A 26,528-nucleotide genomic window follows, 5' to 3' on the forward strand; every position below is an offset into this window, starting at 1 on the left:
GGTGAGCCCTGGGAAGCAGAGCCCATCTCCTCTCAAGGCGGCTTGTCACCGCTGCTATTAAGACTAATAGCGGCAGCCTGTGATAAGCACAGTTAGCTGAATTCATGACCCGAGCGGCTGGAGCGGCGAGATCATTTCCACTTGTGTGTTTTTCTGCTGATGCGTTTAATTTTTATCCTGTCCGGTGCTGTGACACAAGAGGGAAACCAGACAGTGCCAGAAAGAGAGAGGAAAATAGAAAGGGAGTGATGGATCCTTGGGTGAAGTATTGATTGGTACAATCCAGGATGAAAGCGCTGCAACAACAGACGTACATTATATTCTCTCATGACACACAAGAAACCCTCTCTGTAGTGCTGATTGCATAAGACTGAAAATCCATCCCTCTTTTGTCATCGATAGTTTCTTGTTTCCTTTTTATGCTGATGGACTTGTTCAAGGCAAATTACCTGAAAATTGCACATTACATCGACAGCGTTTCTGTTTCCGTGAATGACGTGGGGATAATCAGCCAGGTTGAGTGGCACACTGACCTTCTTAAAGGGTCCATTCACTCAAATTACAAAATGACACATTTTTCCACTTACCTCCATGGTGGTGGTATCTATCCAGGCAGAGTTTGGGGTTTTATTTGCCCCAGGTGAATTGGATTCCATTTGTGATGCTCAAATTATGGGAAATTTCAAATATTCAGCAGCAGCCTGTCTTTCAGTGAACAATGTCCTGGTTACTATTCACACACCTTGTTGTGAGCAGTTTTTACCAGAAGTACTTTCCACTGAAGAAATAGTCCCTGATTAGGAAGATTAGGATATTAGGACAGATTTAAATATCTTCTTTGAAAAAAATAACAGCTTAAATTGAGGTTATAAAGTAGATCTACAGAGGTGTAGAGACACTAAAACAGCTGTTGTGTTGCTTTCACTCCCCAAAAAGGTTCCTGGGTTCTTAGAAAGGTTTCTGATATGGAAAAAGGCTCTCAGCTCTTCTCTAATTTCATAGAACTGGCCCTTTAAGGCAACACGATTGGCCTGATGAGGCGTTTATAAGATTTCCTTTTCCTTCCCCTCCCACATTTACTCTCCAGCCATTCTTCCCAGTTAAAACCAGCCAGATATTTGTCGAGCATCAGATATGTGTCCCCCCTCCCTGACCCCCTCTCTGCCAACACATGGCCGGCATTAGCCGATTTCCTAGAGATCAGTGGAGGATGTCGTCGGAGCACTTGTGCTCCTCTTTCTCCCTCTCACTCGCTCTGCGTAGAGTGGCCTGCTTAATGCATTGTAATGGTTGACCATTATTTACGCAGGGGATAAACAAAGAGAAGCGAGGAATTGATGGAGTAATCCACTCTCGCAGTCATTAGGCATTGAGATGGAGGAGCTGGTGGGAGCAGCCTCCTCCTTGTGCCTCTCGAGTCGAGCAGCTAATGGAAATGGGACTCATTAAGACACCTTATACTCCGACGCACCCAAGATCATGAGCAATTGCTAATTGATTGTCGTTAGCGCTCTCGCAATGAGACGCTCTGCCTGTTTTCTCATTTGTTATGAACGGCTTTGTTTTCTTCCCCCCGTCTCCTTCACTTCATTATTGATGTTGCTGTTTTTCTTTCTCTTTCCCTTCTCCCTTTTGCCTCCAGAGTCCTCTGGAACTGACTCATTTTAACACTGTTTTACCTGGTTAGCTGCAACAACCACAATCCTGAGGAATGTGTAAATTCTGCCGTATTTCCTACAATTAGAAGGTAGCTCTGTTTTAAAAATCAATATCCTGGATCCACTAATGGCTGTATGTGTGTGAAACACGCAGGCCATGGACTTGTGTAAAAGGGCGGATGTAGAAAATGTGCTTCTGCCGGCATGGTCATGGGTGAATAGCAGGGAGAGGCAGGTCTCCCTGTGATGCTTTGATTATTGGCTCTGGAAATTCCTTCCTCTTTCCTCTAGAACCAGCAGATTGTGTTCATCTCAGCCTTTAATCATTTTTTCCCTCCCAATAGTAATGTGCTCCCTTTCCCCTCCCTGGATTCCTCTGTGTATATGTCCGCTCCCCACCTTTCTTCCCTCTCATTGCCTTTTCTTTTTCCTTATTATGACGAGGAGGAAGAAAAGATAAGGGAGGGAGAAAATGCAAATACAGGTCCGTGATTCTTTTTTGTGACAGATCAGGCCTCATTACACCCACCTCTCCTTTGCAATTGGCTCAGGAAGCTCTCCCCTCTATTTCTCTTCCCTCTTGCCTTGTCTCCATTATATTATGAAGTCTTTCACCTCTAGTAAACCCTCCTCTGCTCCCGGGCCGGTGAAACTGTGAGGACGGCCAGGTGACCAAAGAGGAATCTCTGGCTGCAGGGCACAAGATTTGCTTTGCAGATGAAGCAGGACAGGAGCAGGGGAGGTAGGGGGCATCATTTTTATGTCTGTGGTCAGACGGTGCTGCATTTCTTTGCTTTAGCGCTCTGCCAGCAGCCTACACCTCTATCTCTATCTCCCTCGTGGGAGTTGCTACCACCTTCTCGCTCTGATAGGGAAAGACTGGAAACAAAGGAAGAAAAATACAGGCGCCCTCTTGGGCTGCTCTCGCTTTTGAAACAAGATATACTGTAGAGAGAGAGGAGGAGGAGGAGAAATAATATTGAAGCCATCAATTCATGTGAGACCCACATTAAGCATCAGCTCACTCCTTTGAATTAAGAAAAGGAAAACAAACTGGAATTCTGGTTTCGTACAACTTTGGTCTTATTTTCATGGTTTTGCAAACTAGGAGAGTTCTTGTGCCTTCTTCATCAACGCGTCATTGGATTAAATGACAAAGCTGAGAACGAAATCTGTAGATCTATTTTGACTCGCACAAGCCGGTTCCTGACTGGCTAGCATGTTAGCCATTAGCTCCCCAGCTAGCTCACCAAGCCTGTAGCTACACCTTTTATGCGACAACATGCCGATAAAGTTCAGCACGCCACTTCCTGAAGTCTTTACTGAAAATCATAACCATCCATCAGTTTAGAGATTGACTTCCTGGATCAACTTTGGCCTTCCATGCATGAGTGGCCTTTCCAGTGCAGTGAGTCATTGTCACCAACATTTTGGATGCGCTTACTGTCACTTTTAGTGGTTCAGATATTCTGGTGAAACCGCCGACTTGTTTACAAGCTTTCTGTGGCGTACAGTGTTACCATAACTAAACCATTTCCAAACAAAATGAAAACCAAAGTTTTAAGAAACCTTTAAAGTGAACCTTTAAAATGATTCTCATTTGAAACGGGAGCCGTTTTCGGGATCACTGTCAATTGTTCCGCTTGTTTAGGCGATCCCCAACACAAACAATTGATGCTAGAGGGCAAACACATTGGGAAGTTATGCACAGCAGGAGGTAAATTACCTGCATTTGCTTGAATAAGAGACATAATTGGCAGTTGCTGTGATGCTGATCTCGTGGCACACAACACGTATACGACGGCACTGTTTTGAGTGTGTCGGCCTGCGTGTGTTGTATAAGTTATGTGTATGCGTGAGTGTGAGGCTCCACATAATTACAGCAGCGGTGGTTAACTAGGCGCCGGCGTTTGTGTTAATCAGTAGAGAGTGAAGACTGGGGAGCTAACTGAGCTGGTGTCTCATGCTCTCTAAATGTATCACGCTAAAAACCATTATCTCTAAACCTGTAATCATGGCTACAGCGCTCATTCACTGCAGTGATACACTCATGTTTATGGCTTCGCCCCACAACAACATGTGACTCTGTCTAATGTGATTATTCCATGTGATGTCCTCAGAGACGGCGCATACAGTATACAAAGGCATTGTAACCTCACTGCTGTAAATTACAAGATTAGAATAATACCTAATAAAAGGTTGGTTTGCAACAACCTGTCCCCACTAACCTGAATTTACATGCTTTATTTAACAATAAGATTTTCTTACTGATGGTGCCACTAAATCCCAGTAAGCGTCAGTTTTGCTGGTTAGCATGTTAGAAGGTTAAAACCAGGCAAAATTTAGCTGAATAGTGAAAGTTTATTGGACATTTAAGTTATATATAACTAGTTCAACAGTATCCCAGTGGTAGTATTTACATGTGTGGTTATGACCTGTTTTATATGGAAATTTATAGTCAAAGTGATTCATGGAACAAGCAATCAACAGATTTGTTTATAGTCAAATTGATTATTTGCAAAACGTGTAATTAGAAAGATTGATGAGATATCGACCTTTAACGTTAATTCCAGTAAAATAACCCAATTAGAGTGTTGCATGAACGTTGCAGAAGTCAGTGTCCCATTAATTAGTTTGTCATAAAGCACGTCATTAGTGTATATGTAAACACGCTGACTGTGAGACGAGATGATTGCCTGCGTGTTTCCACACAACCCCGCATTTATCAGAAAACCTTCTTCTCTGCTGAAAATCATTACAAACGACCACATTTGCTTTTCCAGAGTTCCTTCTTTGACATCAGCTGTCTTTGTCGGGCGTCTTTTGAAAAGCAGAGATTCGTATCTCGGTTGATCTTGCATGTCTTCAGCGTATCAACAGCAGGAAGCAGCCTACAGGAGGCGTCATGATTTCTGTGCCAAGGTAACATCAAGTGGAGCGGCGTTGAGGGAGGTGAATGCGAGGTCAAATGCTTCAGAGCTGGTATTTACTGAGAACATCACGGTGTGATTAAAATCGCTGCTTTTCACACATTTCTCTGTCTTTGTCAGCTTATTAATACTTTGAGTCATTACTATGGACTCTCAATAGAAGTCTATATGTGGCTAAAAAAAGGAAATTTTGCAGCATTTTTTTGGAGGTCATTTGATTTTTTTTTTTTTTTTTTAAGGATCACCCAACCATTATTACTTTGACACAGAAACAGATTATTCAACAGTGGCTCTGCACATTTCTGATGGGCTGTGATAATAACCACATATATATAGGTATATAGGTATATCTATATGCCCCTATACCACAGGGTTGAGTACTACGGATGTTGAATTGAATGTATAATACACAAACATGACAAACAGAAGTGTAAATTAAACAGTTGGAGTAAGATTTTAATTGTAAGTGTTAGGTGTTACACCAGCACCTATAGTGGTAACTGCCAAACTGTGGGGAAACATCCATACCATCATAGCTCCAGTTTCTGAGCTGTTCCATCACCTAAGCTCATTGTTTCCCGTTTTTTATCGAAGCCAAAAAGCCTGCCTAAAACCTCTCAAATCCTTTTCCTGTTCCGTTTTGTTCACGTTTCATGTCCACGTGCATTCAAAACCTACTGTATTTACCAGTTAAAATGCAAATGTGGCCCTCTGGGAATAATGGCCCCAGAGAGCTGGCTGGGTGGACGTGCAGCCTGTGGCTCTCAAGAGCTTCTCCCACAGCGTTGAGAGCAGAGCCAGGTGAGAGTTTCTCCCCAGGTGTCCCTCTGCTTTGCCATTGTCCAGGCTTAGCGGGTGGCTCCAGCTCCCACCACCCGTCTGACTCACCAGCGGGTTTCATGGCCACTTTGTGCAGAATGGCTGTTCTCCATGCAGCCAGTAAAACCCGGTGCTGACTTGGGAGGAATGAGTCTGTCCAGCTCTGGCGGCAGCAGCGACAGTGGGGATTTTGACTCCATGAGGACCCAATTAAACCTGGGAGGGCCTCTCTGAAGGAATAATAACAATGATAAATGCACCTCTGAGGTCGGCTTAAAGGAGACAGGGAGGACTGTTTTATTGTGCTGGCCCGTCTTGACACAGTTTGCTCCCGGCTTCTGTTTTTTTGCAGTATCAGGAGGTTCAAAATCTCACCTCGTGAAAGCTTTTTTAAAATTTTTTTTGGTGTCATCTTTTAAACATCCGATGACTTGGCTTTATGCAACATCAAACCCTTTCTGCATGTGCTTTGAAGTGGCTTGGGAAGCAGTGACTCCCTGCCAAAAGTATGAATTGTGTGTGTGTGTGTGTGTGTGTGTGTGTGTGTGTGTGTGTGTGTGTGTGTGTGTGTGTGTGTGAGAATGTGACGCGGACTGGATTTTTTTTTTTTTTGATAAAAAAATGTATCAATTGTGGTCATTAATCAATCGTTGAAGTTAACTGAAGTCAGTTTGAAGGTGTTAATTTCAGCTCCGGGAACTTGTGAGGGAAAGTGTTTGGATATTTTAATCAAAAACTAATTGGGATATTAATTGAATTAATCTGCATGACTTTGATAACTTTACAGATTGTTTTTTCCATGGAACCATTTGGGAAGTTGTTGGATGAACTATTTCCCCATCACCGTCTATTACGGGCAGACGCCAGCCAATCGGATCAATGAACCATTTTACATTGTAGAGAAAAAAACCTCTTCCAACACATGGAGACGATCCTTCAGTGCCATTCTTTGCTCTTCTTTCAATGAAGGAATACTCTCCAGGTCTGATGTAACTGATGCTATGGCAGCATCTATGCTAACCTCTTCAGGAGCCGCCATTGTTGTTGCTGAACGAACAGTCGTGCCTAAACCACGCCCACCCTGTAGCTGCCACTAGTTCCTCATTGCTGATTGGTTAGAACAGTTGCGGTTAAAGCCTCTGCAAGGTGGATTCTCACAGTGCATGATCTTGTGTTCTTGCAAATCCACCTGCCTTGCAAGCTAGTATACCTTACAAAAAGAACACAGATCCCTTTTGAAGATTTTGCCCTTTTGAGTGTCTTTCAAATCATCTTTAGATAGAGAAATGTTTAATTTTATGGCTTTTAAAAACCGTTAATTGGGGTTTACTCTGTCTGATATGCAGTCATCTGAGACTCGAAGTGTTTTTTCCTCTGTCAGGTGGTAATTCAGAGAAAAACTACTTTAATTAGATAACAGGCCTCTGTATTTCAGATTTGCACTTTGCCAGCAGTTTGTCAATTACTGCTTGTGGTTTCATAGTGCCAGTCAGTCTTTGTCTGGGCGCTCGAGCCTCCTCCTCACCGCGCTGCAGAGCCGTGTTATTGTACTTAAACAAATCAATTCTGTTGCAGTTGAGCTTTTTTTCCTCCATCCCCCGTCATTATGAACTGTTTGCAGTGCAGAGCACATTGATTTTTCACAGCCCTGGAAAAGCTGTTGATGAATAGCACAGAGGTATCTGGGGAGAATCTGGCTTTAAAAAGGAGGCACCCAGCGTCAACCCCTCCTCCTCTCCCGACCCATTGAGCCCCCAGCGCTCCTGCACTTTCTCTTTTCAGAGAGCGGTACTTCCAACAGGGGAGAAATGCTGCCTGAAAAATCTTCCAATGATTAAAAAAAAAAAAAAGGGATTAAAAAAAGTGCAAGTGCACAAGGGACCGCCTTCTCCCGCTGAATGTGAAAATACACCTTGTGGTTAGACAGTTTTTATATTTGGAGCATTAGCCTTGTCCTGTCAACCAAAGCGTGAGCTCAGGAGGGGCCAGAGGAGCTCTGGTTGGGGATGGAAATGGCTAGCATGCTGTGTCACTATGCAGACGGCTGATGAAAACGATACTCTTAACAGGATTCAGCGATAGACTCTAAGGTGGAGAGGATAAAGGAGCAGAAGGGTGGAATAGAAAGGCTAAAGGAGGAAAAGGGCGGGAAAGAAATGGCGTTTGTCACATACTCATACACTGCATATGTATGCACAAAGCAAGAGCAAACACATTCAAGGCATATGTGTGGTTTAGGTCCTTCGGCCATCTCAATTAGTGCCTTGAAATTTCAATGTTCAACATTTTAAGAGTGAAAAAAGCTCCACAGCGCCCTCTTTGAACAAAGGAGAGGGCTTAAAGAAAAGCTGAATACAACACAACCCCCCGGCCTTAACTGAGACCCTTCATGCAGGGTTTAGGACCTCCAAATTTGACTTTTTTTTCTTCACATTTAAGGTCTTCTGGAACTACAAAATAAAGTTTCAGCACTCGCTGCCACTCGTTTGACTATTGAGATTCCTGAAAATGTAAATATTCAAAGTGCTGTTCCCGTCCGATGCCGTCAGAGGGAAGTGTGATATATGGAACGATAACGCATGCTAGAATCCAGCCTATGTATTCTATGCTAATAATTAATACTCACTATGATTAATTCACAATGGAAAATTAAGGCTCTGTACTTAGTTGCTTGGGCGACCATAGATAAGAGATGATCATTTATTGGGTGAGATAAATCAAATTTTCTCTTCCTTTCAAATCATGATTTAAAATGTGGTTACATTTTAATGCCATATTATATTCAGGGTTATTTTGTGAAGATCTTAACTGGCCTATATTTAATGGGTTTTTTTGAGCTTAAGTAAAAAATGTGGTCATGTTCAAGGATCTGAATCTGCCCTGCCAGCCCAGGCTAAGTGTAGAACTACAGTGAAGGCCTCTCTTAATAGGCTTATCTGTCAATCGGGAGTGAATTGTAGCTGTGCCACAGCAGTGAACCTACTCTGCAGTGGATGTTTATGATACCACACTGATCATGTGAAGTATCGGTTGCTCTTTTGATTCGTCCTTCATGTGCAGGAGAGCGTGAAGGAGCTTATCCGTGCAGGGAAGACGTGTAGCACGTTAAGCAAGGCGCAGATGGAAGCCACTCAGAGCCCGTGGGCTTGATTTTCAGGCAACAGAAAATGCAAATGTAATAATTCAGTGTTTGGAGATTGGTGGATAATGCAGCGGTGATTGATGTATTTTCTGTTTTTTTTTTTTTTGTTTCTCTCAGGGGCAGAAGACGTGAGGCGCTGAAGTGTTTCTCCTCCTGGTGTGTGAATGGGTGGGGGGGTCCTTCGAAGAGAAGAATCAAGGATTGAAGTCAACACAGGTGAGTCTTTTTTTTAATTTTCTCGTAAGCATGTGGTGGGACCTGCAGAGCCCAGCAGGTGTCAGGGCTAAATTTTCTTTTAAGTCGTGTGCACAAATTGGAAATTCATGCTCTGAAACTGGTGGTAGGTGGTAGACACTGAAGGTCCAGGTTTTTGTGGCCATTCAGCAGCTTTAGCATTGAGGCATATAGCTTACAACTGCTGTTGCATTACCAACCGAGCTAATGACTTTGCTTACCTATAGTCAGCAAGCTAGCTAGCTCAGAAAGTATCGCTAACTCTTTTTTGATATACACTCCCAAGAACAAAAGGCCCTGGAGGAGGAAAGGGGACAGCAGAGCGAAGATGAACACAAGCTTGGAGAGGCTCCACCATGTCCCCGGCTTGTTAATGTGTTAGCCTGAGCTTGCCAGCCACAGTTCCCCAACTAGTCTTGAGAGTAGTCATCTCTAGCACAGGCGACGAAAACATTGATTAACTTTATGTTCTGTAAATTCCGGAGCAGGAATTACTCATCTGTGTGCAGGAACAGAATCCTTTGAGAGCAAAAATTAGCTTTTAATGTGCAGAAATGAATAGTTTTTTCTAATCCCTGAGACTTTCCGGCCTGTGTAAGGACCCTCTTAGTTGCCTGAGATGTTTCTTTGCCTGAAATATCCCTGGGAAAAGATGTTATGTCACAACTGGAATGAAAACAAAGCTTGTTACTGGAAGCAGATATTTGCCTCCCCTGTCACTACAGTGATTTAAAGACTACAACTTTGTTTGCTCGGACATGCTCTGTCCTCCGCTGGGCTCGAGTGTCTCTGGTAAACATTCGATGGCAGCAGTTCGTGTGTGGCCGGCGTCCGCTCACCTCGCGGAGCATGTTGATTTCATTAGGAGCTCCTGGGGAGGGGGGCTCTGAATAACAAAGTGCTGAGATGTTGTGCCTGTTTATGTTTTTTGCCAACATCCAGGTCCTTATGTAGTCTGGCAAATGTGTACACACACATAGAAGGTCATGACGATCCACTTCACCAGCAAGCCACCAGTTCATCCTTATGCAATATGTAGCTCTGCGTATGTTCCACTAAAAGGGAGAATTATGTTGTCGAAAGGGAATGTAATTGGTTCGTCCACTGTATTATACAATACAGCTATGGCTTCATGGATTAGGAATTGGGACATCCAGCACACACACACACACACACACACACACACACACACACACACACAGAATAGATAAGAGTGGTTAATCTTGATTAGAGCAATGTGAATGCAGAGAAATACGGTGCCCTGACAAACATCTGCCCGCCACACAGCTGAGTGGGATAAACCAAAGTGATTATTGTGGAAATGTCAGGCGAGGTAGACAGTGAGAGCAAGTGAAACGAGGGGGGATATGACATGAACAGGGGCCATGACATGAATGCTTCACAGTCGTCTCTCTCTCTCGCTCTCGCTGACAGATTTTTTCACTCTCGCTGTCGATGTAAGGTTGCCTCTGCCGAGGGAAAATCTGGCTGGGTTTGATGGAAAGGCTGCAGTCAAACGAAATAGCAACAGCCTCAAATAGAGAAGTGCGATCTGTGAGGCTGATGGCCAAATGCAATCTCCAGCAATGAAATGTGTCTTTCCCTCTTCGTGATTAATCTGTTTTCGTCAGAAAACAGTAAAACAATGCCCATCACAGGTTTGTAGAGCACAATGTGACATCTTCAGATTGCTTGTTTTGTCTGAGCAACACTCCGAAACCAAAAGATATCGAGTTTCCAATGATATGAAATAGATAGAAACAGCAAACGTTCGCATTGGAGAAACTGGAACCAATGAAACCCTGCTGATCTCCGCTGGATAATTTGGTGTTTTATGTCAGTGGACTAAATGAGTAGTTCTTTTAACACTAAGCAGTGTTGGCTCTCCGTTTCATATCAGCTGGTTGATGTCTGAAGGTTGCCAGGTTGGTCTTTGTCTCCGTCGAGCCCTAATGAATAATTGCTTTCCTCTGTGAAATGCGAGGGGTGCAGACATTCTGCTAACCTCGCTGAGGGAAAAAAAAAAGGGGAGGCGAAAAAAAAATCCCCTTCCTGTCAGTGGTCTGTCTTTCTCTCTGTTCTTGCGAGATCTGGAACTGATAAGTGTGAGGCCTCTGGTAACTGAACAGGAAGGATAGAGGGCCTGGCCCTGGAGCCCCTGCCTCTGCACACATGTCCACCTCCCCTGCAAACAAAGACAGCAGAGCCTGCCACTTCAAGTTTCAAAAATTTTTAAGCCTATTAGAAGGATTATCATCACTTGTTGGAGTGAACTCTTATTCTTAAGAGTTTTCTGTTGAATATAATAACAGGGAGGCATTTTGATTAAATAGACCTCGGCTAAATTAATGCTTTGCAGCAGCTTCACACCCAGGCACGATCACAACTCCCTTGTTCCACTGACCAGTCAAGTAGAAGTGCTTTATTAAACAAGCGCACGGCAGAGCAGTGAGTTTAACATTCAACCCGAACACCCAGAGGTCTGAATGACAAGCTGTTAAACTGATAACCGTGATGGAGCGGCTGCAGTGGCTACGCAGAGGTGTTTCCTGAAGAGGGTGCTTTAAGGGGAAAAGACACCACAAACAAAACGTAACAGACTGAACTCTGACACTCATATCGGGTGTGATATTTGTGAATAAGCTGCTGGTTGAAAGATCAGTTTCGTGAGTTAACTTCGCCGTTGCAACAAAAAGTTGTGAGGAACTATTTTGGTGAACCTGCTGTGCCAACAGAACAGCCAGGACAACATTTGTGAAGTATTTACTGCGTGAAAACAGAAATTACAGACAGGCTATCTGTAACTTCAGGGTTATAAACAACAGATTGCCCAAAGTTAGTGGAAGATAAAAGCGCCTGGAGAGGAAAAAGAAGATCTGTAATCTTTGTAATGATAATGGTCTAGTTCAGGACTATGATTCTTTCAAATGTAAAAATGTCATCACAGTTAAATCAGGAAGTGTTTGCCTAAGTACTGTTTAACCCATCCATTCATGTTTATTTTGCTATTACAGTCACATAAGCCAGAAGTTATACGTAAACTGGATGCTTTCCTTAAGAATGTCGTATATTAATTTGTGTAATTTATGCTTCATTGTGCCATTATTTTGTCACTGTTTGCACTCCGTACCATGTTAATGCAGTCTTTGCTTAATAAATCTGAGTAAGCCATTGGGAGGGTATTACCTTACATTTCTTGGCCATTTTCTTCTCTGCTGGTGCATTTTACTCCTGTAAATAACAGGCCAATCACACACGACGTGACCTGATACCAGGCTGCTTTCGCTGCAGTGATAGAAGATGTTTTTGTCCTCACACAAACCATCAGTACCAACAGTATAGTGCAAAACTGTTTTGCTTACCCCATCATCCAGAAGAAAGGTGCTCTGCTCCTACACAAACAGTAGTTTCAGTAAGTAAAGTACAGCGCAGCCACTAAACGTGTTGCAGGTTCAGTATGGGTTTTCACTGCACTCATTACCAGCAGCTGGATGAGATCAAACTCAGTTTGAGAGTGTCCAAAAACATCCTGACAGCGTAGAAACTTACTTAAATAAATGATAATCCCACAAATACAAAGCACTTTGTCAATCCTGTGAAATGAATTGATATACTCCTATTGATAGCAGTGAACAGCTATTCAAGGATTTTGCCCTTGAAGCCTTTGTGTCATCATGACAGAGAGACTATTTACTCAAAGGTTCAGTCTCGATGTGAAGCAGATGAGTGGAAATCTAAGTTTCCCATACACTACTGGGTGAGTGGTTGTCTTCTCACAACCATCCATGTTGGGTTTTCCTCTGTACTTAATGCTCGCTTGGAATTTCCATCCAATCCCATCTTGTTCTCTTCAACTTAACTTAAAAAGCAACTTTGGGAATCTAGTGCATTTCTTTTTCAGGCCCGAGACTGTGGCGGAGATGTTCGGGGATGGTATCCTTCTCACGAAAAAGTGCGAGATAACGTTCCAGGGTGACAGCTGAATTATTAGCCCATTAGTCACCGGAGAGGGAAAGAGGTGAATGAACATGGCATCCGTCAAGAAAGTGCCTCTTTTTTGCAGATAGCCTCCTCTAAATGCTGCACAGGAATCTTGTAAGTCTCTCCCACTGATGTAGGAGCTGGAGGGCCGGGGTCAGGGAGCAGACCTGGAGCTATCCCGGTGCTCTGCCGCCGCTGCTGCTGCTGATGACCCGGCCGCCTGTCCAAAGAACAGAGCAGCACAACACAGAGGCAGAACTCAGTGTACTAGCCTAAAAATAGACATGGTGTCAACCCTGCTTTCCCATAGACACATACAAATGTAGACGTGCTCATGCCTGCTCGCGCACCCCGTACCAGTGCGGGCACATGTCTTCAGAGGCGCTCGCAACCGCTGCTGATACTCAGTGACATGCCAGAACATGTTTGATTGACAGGGTGACTGCGGCGGTACAAAGTGTGTGTGTGTTCGGGACAGATGTTCTCCGCAGCCCGCTCAGACGGTCTGAGCTGACGTACAGCAGGAGGAAGCCATTAAGCAACACTTGGCTCCGAGATGAACCTCCCCACTGCTCCGTGACCCTGTTGAATCTCCGAGCCTCCTTTGCATCTCGTGCGTCTTTGTACGAGCTATCTGCCTGGCTGTTCTCAAACGAAGGCGCTGCAGAGAAAACGCCGAGCATTGAACAAATGGCGTAGCGCTTGCTGCTTCCTTTGATGCAAAATTAAACCTGATATCCCTTTGACATGCCTTCCACGGATAACTTGTCAATTTCCTGCTCATGATGAATAGCCTGAATAAGCTACGCTTCACAAGCCAACAAATTAATTAATGGCGTGGCGTAATATGTTTTAAGAACACTTGGCATTGAGACGCTGTTGGCTTGTGAATGGTCTACCTTGATGCTGATTCCTGAAATACGGCCGCATTAACGAGCCTTTCTTCTGCCGCGTGCTGCCATATTATTGCAATTGTCTTTGTCAGTGAACACTGTTACTGTGGTCTCATTAGGTTGGTACATTCTTATTGTCGAATATAACCAAACAAGCTTGACTTGGCTCTGCACAGCTTCTGCTAAACGTTCTGTTTCTAATATGTCAGTTTAAAGCTAATGAAATGATGATAGTGGCAGCTTCGCACGGCCTTGAATTAGCCCATCAGCTGATCTGACTGTCATTCAAGTTGCCCAGTTTGAAGATGTATTTACAGCAGGAGGACACATATAAGCCCTGACCCTAGTTGCCATAGCTGAAGTTCACCAAGTTTATGTGTCTTGAAGTTACATTATACTTCCGACTGTTTTTCAGATACTCCACTACATTTTTTTGACAATTATTAATTAATAATTATACAGAATAATCACCTGAATCTGCAGCTCTATTCGTCTTTATGGAGCTTTATAACAGCCAAACGGCAGACAGACACAGTTAGCGGCTAGCTGGTGAACATAGTAGACCATTTAGCAGCTGAAGAGCCAAATATTGCCTTCAGGGGTTGGTGGAGACCAAAAACAGAGTTAAAAGAGTATGAATATGGACTGCCATCATCAACTCCAGAGGAATTGTTCGTAACTGTTGGATGTGTAAATGAGAAACTGTTTGCTAACAGTAAAAGATGGTGGTGCTACACCACTTGTGCTGTTTCCACTCGTACCGCTAAGCTAAGCTAAGCTAAGCTAATTTCCTCCTGGCTACAGCTTCACACTGAACAGCCTGATATGAGAGTAAGAGTATTTCCTAAAATGTCAAACTACTTTTTTTTTTTAAAGTTAGCAGCAAATACTTGTGAATTTGAGAAGAATTTTGCATGTCAAACACTCGCTTATGATTGAGTACTTTTACTGATCCACAGCTCTTAGATATTTAGCCAAGAAAAAGAAAGTAATTACCGATATACAGCGCTTTGTCACTTTAAAAACAGCAAAATTAAGAATTTGTTTTTCTGGTTCTTTCAAAGGCTTTGATACGAAATATGGTGTATATTACCAGTTTATCTCTTCAAACTCTGGAGCACGATTGACATACAATGAAGTCAGATCTTTTGAAAGGCTCAGGAATTCATGGCAGACGGGCTGATAGTCATCAATTTCAGACTTGTTTGGTAATTTTTGGGATCAAAGGCGATGATGAGGATGATGATACTGATGCTAATCCCACTGAAGGGGATGATTGAGTCATCAAGGCAAAACAGCTGTCTTATGTGCCGCCCCCCCCCCACCACCACCACCCACCCACCCACACACACACACACACACACACACACACACACACACACACACACTAATGGCTGATGATGACGGTAGCAGAGTGTAAGTGAGTGCAATTGACAGCGGAGTTTGAGCTTCCTCGGGGAGGAGGGAGAAAGGCTGAGTCTGAGCAGAGGGAAGTAGGCAGCAGGGTGGCCATGAAACATTCATGCACCTGGGGACTCTTTGCATAAGGAGAGCAAGCTGAGGCAGTAATGAAGTAAAGAGCAGAAGACTTTTAATGGCTCTGTTTGTCCTTTTATGAGATTAGCTTTAGTCTGGCTTCTTATATGAATTGCGTTAAAAGCCTAATTGCATACAGTGATTTAGTGATTTGTACTCGCACAAAAGGCACTGCCTGCTGCCGTGCCCTGTGGAAAATATTATTTACATCTGGAATAATCTAATTGTGGTCGGCTACAAGATAATTGATACCACAGGTGCGCGGCTGGTTATAGCTGAAAGCTGGACAGCAGAAGGTGAGTTATTCCCAGCCCTCGGCCCCTCTGCCTCGGACTGTTGACATGACAACGGAGCGCCAAATGTGGACATCCCCAGCTGTGCCGTTGGAACAGTTGTCCCTCCTAAACTCGTCCCACTCAGCGGCTGCGAGCTCGCGCAGGGACAGAAAAAGGCGAGAGGAGGAGCAGAGGAATGGCGAGATGAAGAGCAGAAGACGGGAGAAGTAATATTTAGACAGCTGCACGTGCACTTCGGCGTATCGCTGACAGCGGGAGGGGGTAGAAGGGGAGGGATATTTCGGCGTCCTCAGCTGGGCCTCAGACAAACTGCAGTATTGATGTCACTGCGCCCTCCTGACTGTAAATCAGTCGCAGTCATCCACAGATTTACAAACACCTGCTCCCTCAATCCTATATCATAGCCGTATATTATCTATGTAAACTGAGTAAAATGAGAAAACTTGTTCAAACATGTTTTTAAGTTAATCCATTGCGTGAACGCTATCTGAGAGCTCATTGTCAGCGTCCTCGTCCTCAGCCCTGACCGGCGTGGCGTGGTACAGTAACGATGGTTGTGCAAGACAGCTGGTCACATGTCTACGGTCCTGTGCTAGACTGGCCCTGTGCCTTGAGGTGGTGGATGGCAGCTGACTGCTCTGATTCACTGGGAACTTGACTTGTGCGTTGTGCGCCTCACAATGGACTGACTCATGGGGAGTACACACCGAGCTTGTTCAGTGTCCATCTCTCAGACGTTTTTCTGGAACATTCTGTTTGACTCCTTTGTTGCCTCTGTGTTTTGATGGAGACAGTGGTCTTTTCTTATGACTGTGTATTTTTCTTGCATTGTTCCCTCTTTCATGGGAATGGTTAGTTTCCCCTCCTTTCCCTCCTCACACTGGCCTTCTTTCTACGGCTAGCTCTCACACTGTTCTCCTGGACAGGATGTGGACTCTAACATGGAGGCGTTTAAGTGGAAGTATGAAATGTGCACACAAATAACCAGCCCATTCCCCTTCAACCTGTAGGATTCGCTCGTGATCCCTCACTGGCCTCCCAGCGAACGCTCCCAGTTGCTTTAGGCTGCATTTAGAGAGATGAAATTTGAACCAGTTCATTTTTAAAGCTTATCAGATGCTAAAACAGTGCCACAGCATTAATACTGTATATAATACTGCATAAGAGTGCTGCAAAGTTTGTTCATTTACATATTGTAATGTTTGAAGAAGTCACCTTAACTTAACATTTTCAAACACATGATAACAGAGATCCATCCATCCATCCATTTTCTATACCGCCTATCCATTTCGGGGTTGCGGGGGGGCTGGAGTCTATCCCAGCTGTCACCGGGCGAGAGGCGGGGTACGCCCTGGACCGGTCACCAGTCGATCGCAGGGCAACATACAGAGACAGACAACCATTCACACTCACACCTAGGGGCAATTTTAGAGTCACCAATTGCTCACCAATTATCCTAATGAGCATGTTTTTGGTCTGCCCGGAGAGAAACCACGCATGCACGGGAAGAACATGCAAACTTCACACAGAAAGGCCCCGCCCGGGGATCGAACCGGCAACCTTCTTGCTGTGAGGCACGCGCACTACCTGCAGCGATAACAAAGATAATAAGTAGTAAATATCAAGATCACCGTATTCAAAACCCATGTAGAATTTCAGCCATGCCACCGCTAATGGCACGACAGCTCACAATTACCGCACAGTAAGGCAGCATGTTTTTCAGCTCCTGTTTTCCAGGTAGTCAGCAGTCAGAAGCACCGACTGCTATCACAGCAAGCAATGGAAATATTTGTCACTGTAAATAGAGCTCAAAGAAATGCTGACACGTCTCAGCCCCCAACACAGTTTGCGGCTCAAATCGAATCTGAGCAACAGAATTAAAATCAGATTGATCACTGAAAGCTACCAGGCTCACCGGCCACGGGAAAACATTTCCTGCGATGGGGTGCCACGGTTTCAAAAAGTCTGGGAATGACTGCCGGTCTTAACAGTCTGTGGCACTAGCAGCCATTTCTCCAGCAATTTCAGTATTTGTAAAAAGAAAGCGTAATCATAGAAGTGTATGCTCTTTCAGTGGTTAATGTTTTCATTACAGTTTGTGCTTCCCTGCTTCTTTCTGAAACTGTTTTCTATTTCACGGCTCTCTATTTAGCCACGTGTGCACCATTCAGTCACCGGTTGTCTTTGTGCTCTTCAATAAAGCGCTATGCTTGGCGACAGCGTTCAGAAACCCGACATTAAATCTCTACCTGCGGTCACTCTCAGTCCCCTATCGCATAATAACATGTGCAACATCCGCACAGCAGCCACTAATTGCTGCTGGATATTAGAGCGAGGTCTCTTAAGACACTGACCTTGCTTTGGCCAATCATAACAGAGCGTGTTACTGGGTTGAGCTGTGATCAGAAGAGCCCCCGCAGCACGAACAGGAGGAATTAATTATTCAGACTGGCTGCTCGCACGTTTTGCTGGACACCACATTTAATGACATCTATAATGACATCTTTGTGAGAGATTAATGGTGATGTGGGGCCATCAAAGCAGAAAATGCACAAAAGTCCAGCCAGACAGCTCTCTGCGTGCCAGGTATGAACACAAAGGAAGCGGTGGGTGTGAGCATTTTATCCACATTTTTTTGCCCTGAAATTCATCACTTTGGATCTTACACATCTTTATGCCTCGTCTCTCATTCTGTGCAGTTTGGAAAACTCGCGCTGACACGCATGAACCTATGGTAATGACATTTGCTTAAATATTTAGTATACGAGGAAATGAAGAGGTAAGAGATTAAAGCCTTTCCTCACAATATTTACATCTCTGCCACCGCTGTTTAGCTTCTCCAGCTCGAGGAAAAGGCTGAGTTCTATAATGATCAGTAGTCTGGTTTCCACTGACCTTTTCGAGACAAGACGGCACTTCGATGGGCTGAAAATGTTTTCGTGTTACTTAGGAAAGGGGGAATTTTTGACTCTGTGTTCTCTTGATCATGGATGACAGCTCCAGCACAATGATCCCTCAGCTGACAAATAAATGAGCTATTAAAAAAGGTTGGAAACTTGAGTCAGTGTTAATGGTCCGGACATGTTTGCAGTGTTGCTTAATGTGTGTGTAAATCAGTATATAGTCTAATCAAAAGTCAAAATCAAGCTCAGGTTTTGGGCGATATGTTTCACTTTTACTTTGTAGAATAATAATATACTGTACACAGAGTATGTAAATATTGATATATTGGTATTAGGGGTGGGTGTTTTGTCACCATTGTCACATTCTGCCCCGCAAGGATTTCACCGTACCGTCATTACGGCCTTCAAAGCAGCTTCGGCCGGCTTTGAGGGCCAGTTCAAAGCAGAATCAGCTTTAAAGCTGAAACTCAAAATTTGAACCTCTAAGTTTTGCCATTTTTATATAGATTACTGTTTACTGCTGGTTAGCCTGTTGAATTTGGTGTCGGCACGTTGCAGCCAATGTAGCTATTATACCGTCGACTCGCACGCTGGATCGTTGAGGGACTGTCAAAGAGACACTGTGCGATCATTCAGCCTCATTTGAAGGTGATTAGACAACCAGCTTGGATGTGGGAAACTGTCTTTTAACGCTGCTTTTTGTGCAGAGCCAGACTTAACATTATCTTCACACTTCATACTACGGCGCAAGCTCAGCTGGTTTTGTTGTTGCAGGAAAGCCTCCTCTGCTGCGTGCCTCTTGGGTATGTGTGTCTGTTGATACTGTATGCAAATGCGCTTGATAGACATGCCCTGTGGTGCACTGACTGTCATACTTATACCATATGCTTTAGGTTTTCTGCCAAATAAATGCTGCTGAGATGCCTAAACCTGCCCCTTGTCTAACTCTGAGCATGAGTCACGTTATATTTACTAATTAGCCTCTATTATGGGGCAGGTTACTCCTTCCAAAACACATGTTGGCCTGTATCTCATCTTCATTCCTATTTGGAGCCAGTAAACATCATTTTTTTCTCGCTTAAGATAGGCTCCCCTCCATTGCCAATAGAGTGAAAAGAGGTAGAGTCATGATTTGAGTGGATTATCACCTTTATTTTTGTAATTTGGTGATTTAATACCATCACCAGAAAAAACAAACACACCAAGAAATGCTGTGATTTGTAACCGACCCCTAATTGATATATAAGAGGCATGAAGCAAGAAAGTAGGTTAGCAAAGAAAAAGTGTCAACGGCTGCACCTCTCACAGCTTTCATGTGTATTTGCTGTAAATAGTGCTTAGCAACAGCAAGGTTATTGACTCCGGTTGCATCTGCATTATGCTAATGTGATGAGAGCGGGAAGCCGATGGAGGCTAGTTGCACTGGATCGCTACGGGGACACAAACGCACGAGTCATCACGCGAATTAGCAGGATGGCTGATCGCTCAAAAAAACAAAAGTTTTAATCAGACGTAAGCAGCCAAAGCGGACCACACCTCCAGTGACAGATTACATTCAGATGTTGACTTGTGCCTTGATATTTCTACCACTCTTATCGCGACTCCCCCCCCCCCACCCCCCGAGCAAACATGCAAACAATCTGGCCTGTGTGTTTCCAGTCACATGGGCCTGAAGTTCTGGAGAGTCAGCCTGTCTGTCTTGGTATTTCCTGAGGCTTCATAAACATACATACTCTACTCACTCTCTTTCTTTCTCTCTCTCTCTCTCTCTCTCACACACACAGGAGGTTCTATTTGAGCAGCCAATGAGAATAATATAATGATCATTATTTGTACAGTAGGGCAGATGTTTTACAGGGCAGAGGCAAAGTAAAACCTGTCACCATGAAACATGAAATAAGTACGTTAATAAAGCTTCTGTTAGGCTCTAACTCCTCGTCATTGCTACTGTCTTGGCCAAAGAAGGCTTTCACGATTAAGTAAAATAAATACAGCATTCGTAAGTTATTAGTTCCATTTCTGAGTCTTTTTTTTTTCCAAAATAAAACTCATCTGGTAAATATGTTGCTGCTAGTGGAATAACTGTGAAGCTGCCTCCAACTTGTGGCTACTCCACGCTCAGAATAGAAAAGAAAAACAGAAGGAAGTGTGACTTTATTTTGCACTTCTCCTTTTTTTTTGTATCTTCTCATACTCCTCAAGAAATACATTCACAATATATAAAGGTCTAAAAGCTCTAAACTGTACACCCAGTACAAAAAGATACTACTGTACGTCCATAGGATGCAATTTAATTCACGTCTTATGCATTTAGCTTGCTAAAAAGCCTCATCACTAAAGCTATTAATGGATGCTGTTTGTGTGCGAGTATGATTATTGTGCTGGACTTTGCCAGAGGATGGCCATGCATTAAATCATTATTCGATTTAACCAGTTGAAATGTGTGTGTTTGCGTGTGTGTGCGTGCATGCACTGGTTCATCTAATTGATCTGGAGTGTTAAAGTGCAGGGTTCAATGAATTCTCTAATCAAAACCTTGGAGGCTGCTGCTAAACGGTAAAGAATGATTTAATGTGTCTCGGGCTTTTGTTTTTTAAGCTCGCGGCTTTAAGTGGATTCTTCCATGTGTTCTAGCTCTGCACTGAAGTCTGCAGAGGGAGTTAATATACAAACTGTTAAGACAAATGTTTGTGTCTAAAGCCGTCAAGTTGGAATAAAATTAAGCAAACTGAAATCACAGGCTCACATTTCAACCTCCAGATGCATTGCGTGCTGTCAGTAACTCTTGCCACTAATCTCCTTTTTTACCCATTTAGTTGCCATCTAACACAATTTCATGGTGTTGATGCACAATCTAAAAATTCAATAGCAGAGCATGTATGCTGGGATTATAATTTGGAGTCTCTGTGGGGGATGTAGGTCAACTGAAAGGCTCTATTTCCTCAAATATTGTAATCCCCATTTGTTCTGCTTTTTCACCAGAAACGCAGCTTTGAGGTCTTTGTCAGACCACAATGCCCTGGGCAGGACAGCGGCTCTTAATGCTGCTGTCTTGTCTCCAGATGATTTCTCTGCTCGAGTGCCCCTTTGCTTTTTTTTTGGTCATTCCCAAATCATTTTTGAAATTGCTAGCCTCACCTTATCTTGGCCCTTTTTCCGAATAGTTCGGACCAAACACTGGACAGCGCAGCCTCGGTATCTCTTGTTTTCTTTTTCTTCCAGCTTGAACTTTTACTCTCTGGGTCGTCCAGTACAGGAACCAACCCAGGTCATGTTTATGGTTGAAATGGTCAACGGGGTCAGCAGGATATCCCCGTTTAACCTTGGCAGAGACCTGCACAGCACAGAGAAAGGAAGTCATTCATTTGGTCTTGAGAGATAAAGCTCGATTGAACAGTTTAGTCTGTCTGCCTTTTCATTGACCAAAGAAAAAAAGATTTCTCCATCACTTTCTCAAACGGTTCCACTAATTCGCCGTATTAACGGCCACACTCAGCCAAAGTAATTTCGTGCCTGTTTCTCTGGGCTAGAGGAATAGTTTTGTCAAACCATGCATGAACATAAAAAATTGATTTGTTTATATATCATTTCAGTATAATGGGTTTTTGCCCTGATTCAGTGACGAAACCTGATTTACCTCGCGGGAGAAAAAGGGGGGAAGGATTAGTCTACTCGCTGGCATGTTCATATTCTGCTCCTGTGTTGTATAAACCTGATAACAAGTATGGCACAAGACAAGGCTGTCCATTGTGGAAAGAGCTTTTTCAACAAAAGTCATTATGCTGGATCAATGCTCCCCAGAGAAACAGCAGGCTCAGACGCCACACACAGAGATGGAGAAGTGCGTCAAAATATGTAACAGCCCTAGGCTTCTTTCTGATGGTTCAGCAGGCCAAGGTACAAACCACATACCTGCAATTATGTGGATGTTTTTATTCCGCTCGCAGAATTCCTCTAATGTCCGTCCTGCCTTTCTGAAAACTGACACGCAACATTAAAATGACATGAAATTGTTTGTGCATCCACTTAAACATGTTTTCACACTCAACTCCAGCAGCTATGCAGTTACACTCCTACGTGCCTACAGGACAAAACAATGGAGGTGAATGGAATAATTTAAAACATTAATTAAAAAAAAAATAAAAAATCAACGGCATGATATTTTTCCAGAAACAAATGTCAGGGTGGCTCACGGTGAGGTGTGTGGCAGCAGAATTCCCAAGATGAAAAGAACAAAACCTGAGCGAATTAAACCATGACTGTTGCATTGTGGGTGACGTAGGTGCCAGGTTTTGACAAGGGAGAAGAATGCGTGGAATAAAAAAGAGTTCTCCAGTTCTGCTGCATCAATTCTGATCCTTTTTATTTCACGCTGTCCATCATGGGTCTGACAGTGTTACAGGAGTGCAATGCTAAATTGGTGGAGTGCTCTTTTAAGTTACTACGAGGCTTCAGCAGTGTGAGCTGGACAAATCAAATGGACATCTTCCAATGCCAAAGCCTTTTTAGTACAAAACTCCCTCTGCTGCAGCTCAGCTAGGAGATATCGTCCGGGGAGAAACGAAAGGGGAATATTCAACTAAAAAGGCTGTAAACTCAGAAGATGCTCACATGATTTGTCCAAGCCTCATATTTGCTGCTGCTGCTGAGCTTTGGAATGCACTTTTGCAGGAAAACTGTGGATTTTGTCCCGTTACTTCCATTGATACGCTGTCCTCCACAGTATGAACAGAAGAACATAAGATAATAAGATAAGATAATCACAACTTTATTAATCAACAACATCACATGCACATGCCATGCATCAGTGAAATTATTTCTTCTGCGTTTGACCCATCCTGGTAAGTCCTTCCTCCGCGGCAGACCAGGAAGGGTGGGTTGCCAGCCGCCAGCCGCCAGCAGCGCCCGGGGACCCAGTTTTTTCTTGTCACCATTGGTCAGGTGGTGATCTTCTTGCATGTTTTTAATGGGGGGGGGGGGGGGGGTTATGGAGGATACCCCAGGTGAACACGGGGAGAACATGCAAACTTTCCTCGATAAAGGGCAGCAGGCACCGAAGGCATGGTGGAGGACATGCCCCCGGTGCCCACAGCGCCCCAGGCGGGAATCGAACCCTGGACCTTCACACCGTGCCACCCAAGAAATGACTACAGCAACTCTTTCAGTGCACATACAGCATGTCAGTAAGGTTGGGAGAAAATTTTAAATATCTCAGGTGAGAAAACATGTTGGTTTTTTTGTAATTTGGGGGATCTGACACCTAAAGATAGGGGAGCCTCACATCAGGAAATGAATGCGCATGTACTCTAGTGTCCTCCATTCATTAAACCATGTCTGCCGGTCTGTCTTTGTCATCAGCCTGCAGCCTGTCTGGGGCAGTTCCACATGACAGCAGCATGTGTATGTATGGACAGCACATTTAGCCTCTCTGTCTTCTCTGTCTCATCTTGAATGTTTATACCCGCGGGTCAAATAACATCTCATTTAGAAAATAAAGTCGGAAGGTTGTGTCGGGGGAATTAAGTATTTCCTGGTTTTAGAGCGGGATGCTCTGGAAAGACTCTATCTGTCTGCATGAGTGTGTGCTGCATGGAGCTATGTGGTGATGGATCTGCTGGAGGGGGTTGTAGAGGCAAGTTGGGGAGAGCAGGAGAGGCGGTGGGGTGGGGGGTCGGAGGTTCCGTAAATAGCCCACCCTGCGTTAAGAAGCGGCATGCCGGGGCTGCGCTCCGTGCAGTCCTGACCTCACCGACCAAGCCGCCGCTCACATTTCCTCGCAGTGTGGGAGGCTGTGGAAGTCAGCGCTGACTGTTTCTCCACTTTATCCAGGTCAGATCTGATCTACTCTCACTAGTAAAGCACTGACGCTCGTGACCCCGCTGCCCCCCTCACTGCCAGCCAGTGTCAAAATAACACAAGCAGCTCTGCGGAGGGCCTCCGCTGCCTCTGCCTGCTGTTATGAAATCACTGTGCCCTCATTTGTGTTTCTAAATATCTACACTCGGGTACATTTTCAGATCAAAACAAAGCGTCGGCTCGACTTGATTTCCGTATTCCTCCACATTAAGCTGTTAAAAGAGAGTTTGCCTCGCAGCGTATGGGCAGTGGATATATGTGTGTGCTTGGAAGTAGGTCATTGATTTGGAACTTGGACACTGATTATGTGCTGGCCTAGAAATGAGCTATAATCGGTGTCTCTCATACCAAAACAGCTTTTCATAAGTGGCAGTTATTTCAAGGTCAGGACAACAGTTGTGTCTCAGTGCTGCGCATACATACAGACTTTATTTATCTTTTTTCTCAGTTTCAACAGATTGCCGTGTCTAGAATCTGTTCAATCTTGTGAGATTGCTCATTTTAGGATACATTACCACTGGGGAAAAAAAGACTCTGAATATCGTGTTCATCTCTCTTTATAGCGATGAGAATGTGCCAAATCTGCAGGCATGCCCTGTTCTGTCCTCGATGGGGGTTTGATGTGCTCATTCGGATGCCATTTCAGCCAATAATGTAAATATTCGTGGTCTTTGAACAAGCCGAGGCTTGATCTAATATGTCTCTTTCCAAACTCTCCTGGAACTCGTGTAAAAAGGGAGTTTTCTTCATGACCATGTTGGAGTAAATCTTGCACTCAAAGCTGGGAATTAACTGTCAGCTAGCATCATCACAGCTCCCTCTCTCTGCCTCTCTCCATAGCTTGAAGCGAGCGCTGTATTAGCAGTGGATTTTCCTGAAACGCCCTCAGGAAGACGCCTTGATATTGTTTCGTAAATGTAGCTGGATATAGATTCAGCTCTGCTTACAGTATGAGCTGATATTTAGCTTGAAGGACTAGTCGTACTCTCTGAATGGTGGTTGTAGGAGGTCAAAAAGGCATGTTTGTGTACTTCCTGTTCTCTTCCTCTGTCTTGGCTTGTGTGAGTCAAGAACAAACATTGGGAGCGTGCTAGCATGAATGGAGATCTCTTATTTTTAATGTGGCTGCATTCCCTGGTGTGTTCTTGTGTTGTTGCAACGTCTTTTCATAATGACACCAGGAAGAACTCGAAAGAGCAAATCTGAGTTTGCATATCATCACAGGTTTGCATGAGAGCGGCGTTGCAGTCGCTCCTCCTCCCCTCTGCCTGTCCCACATGGAAGATCCTCAGCATGCGCCTGTTTAAATGAGCCCTCGCCATGTTTGCATTTGTTTAGGCAGAGAGGCAGAAACCAACAAGCTGGCACAGACAAAAACCTATCAAAAAATGACATCAGCCGCAACAGCTGCAGGCTGTGGCACTGGGAGGAGAGGAGGGAGAGAAAGAGGGAAAGAGGGAGAGAGAGAGAGAGGGAGGAGAACAATTGACCAGAAGCGACACGGGAAAGAGAGGTGACCTGATTGCTCAGCTGGCCAAGAGCACGGGAAGGAAGCAGCAGGAAAGGCTGGTCCCCTCAGTCTGGCCTGGCTCTCTGCTACTTCTGGTGGGTCCCTCTGTGGCCTTCCTCTCCTCCCTTTCCCCCACGCCTTCCCCTCCTCCTCCTCCTCCCGCCCTCCTTCCCGCACTGCTGCCTGTCACGGCTCACTACATCGGAACAAAATGATCAGCTCTCACCTCCTCATGAACACGGGTCATCATGGTAGCCATGCAAAGGCTGGGCCCTTTGTATTAGATAGGGATCACTGATATCTGGGGAGGAGGAGGAGCTGCTGCAGCCAGCTGGAGAAGTCAATATTGTTTTGGTTTTTACTGCACATATATGTAAGGGTGTTTAATTTTTATTATTATATTTATTAGTGATGGCCTCAAGGTTACCAATTTTGCAGCGCTATTAATTTCGTCTTGTCGCACTCGAGGAATTATTGGATGTGTGTGTGTTTATGATTCCTCTCTCCACAAGGAAGCACGTCAAGTACCTCTTTCACAGTTCCTGTAGCTTATAATGTAATTAATTCTAATCGCAATCATCGTAATAGCTTTTCAGATCAAATACCCAAGAGCGGTCCTAACAAAATAATCCATTGCTCTGAAAAACAAACACCCAAACTCTCTCACACACACCCTCGCTCTGTGTTTGGCTTTGGCTTGGAGAGAAGAGCAGTCAGTTGGGTGGGGAGGGGGACATCAGAAAACAGAAGGACCTGCACATTTGCATACC

At 44.2% G+C, this 26,528-nt stretch overlaps 1 protein-coding gene across 2 annotated transcripts in view; it reads left to right on the top strand.

Annotated features, from left to right (window-relative positions):
* LOC139349415 (zinc finger MIZ domain-containing protein 1-like) overlaps positions 1–26,528 on the top strand; it is a 109,833-nt gene that overhangs the window by 21,217 nt on the left and 62,088 nt on the right. For both annotated transcript variants that reach the window (XM_070990186.1, XM_070990185.1), the window contains exon 2: positions 8,667–8,765. The gene's annotated coding sequence lies outside the window, so the exon portion shown is untranslated. The remainder of the gene's footprint in view (positions 1–8,666; positions 8,766–26,528) is intronic.

The sequence above is a fragment of the Chaetodon trifascialis genome, chromosome 21, assembly GCF_039877785.1.
Source record: "Chaetodon trifascialis isolate fChaTrf1 chromosome 21, fChaTrf1.hap1, whole genome shotgun sequence".
NCBI classification, from domain to species: domain Eukaryota; kingdom Metazoa; phylum Chordata; class Actinopteri; order Chaetodontiformes; family Chaetodontidae; genus Chaetodon; species Chaetodon trifascialis.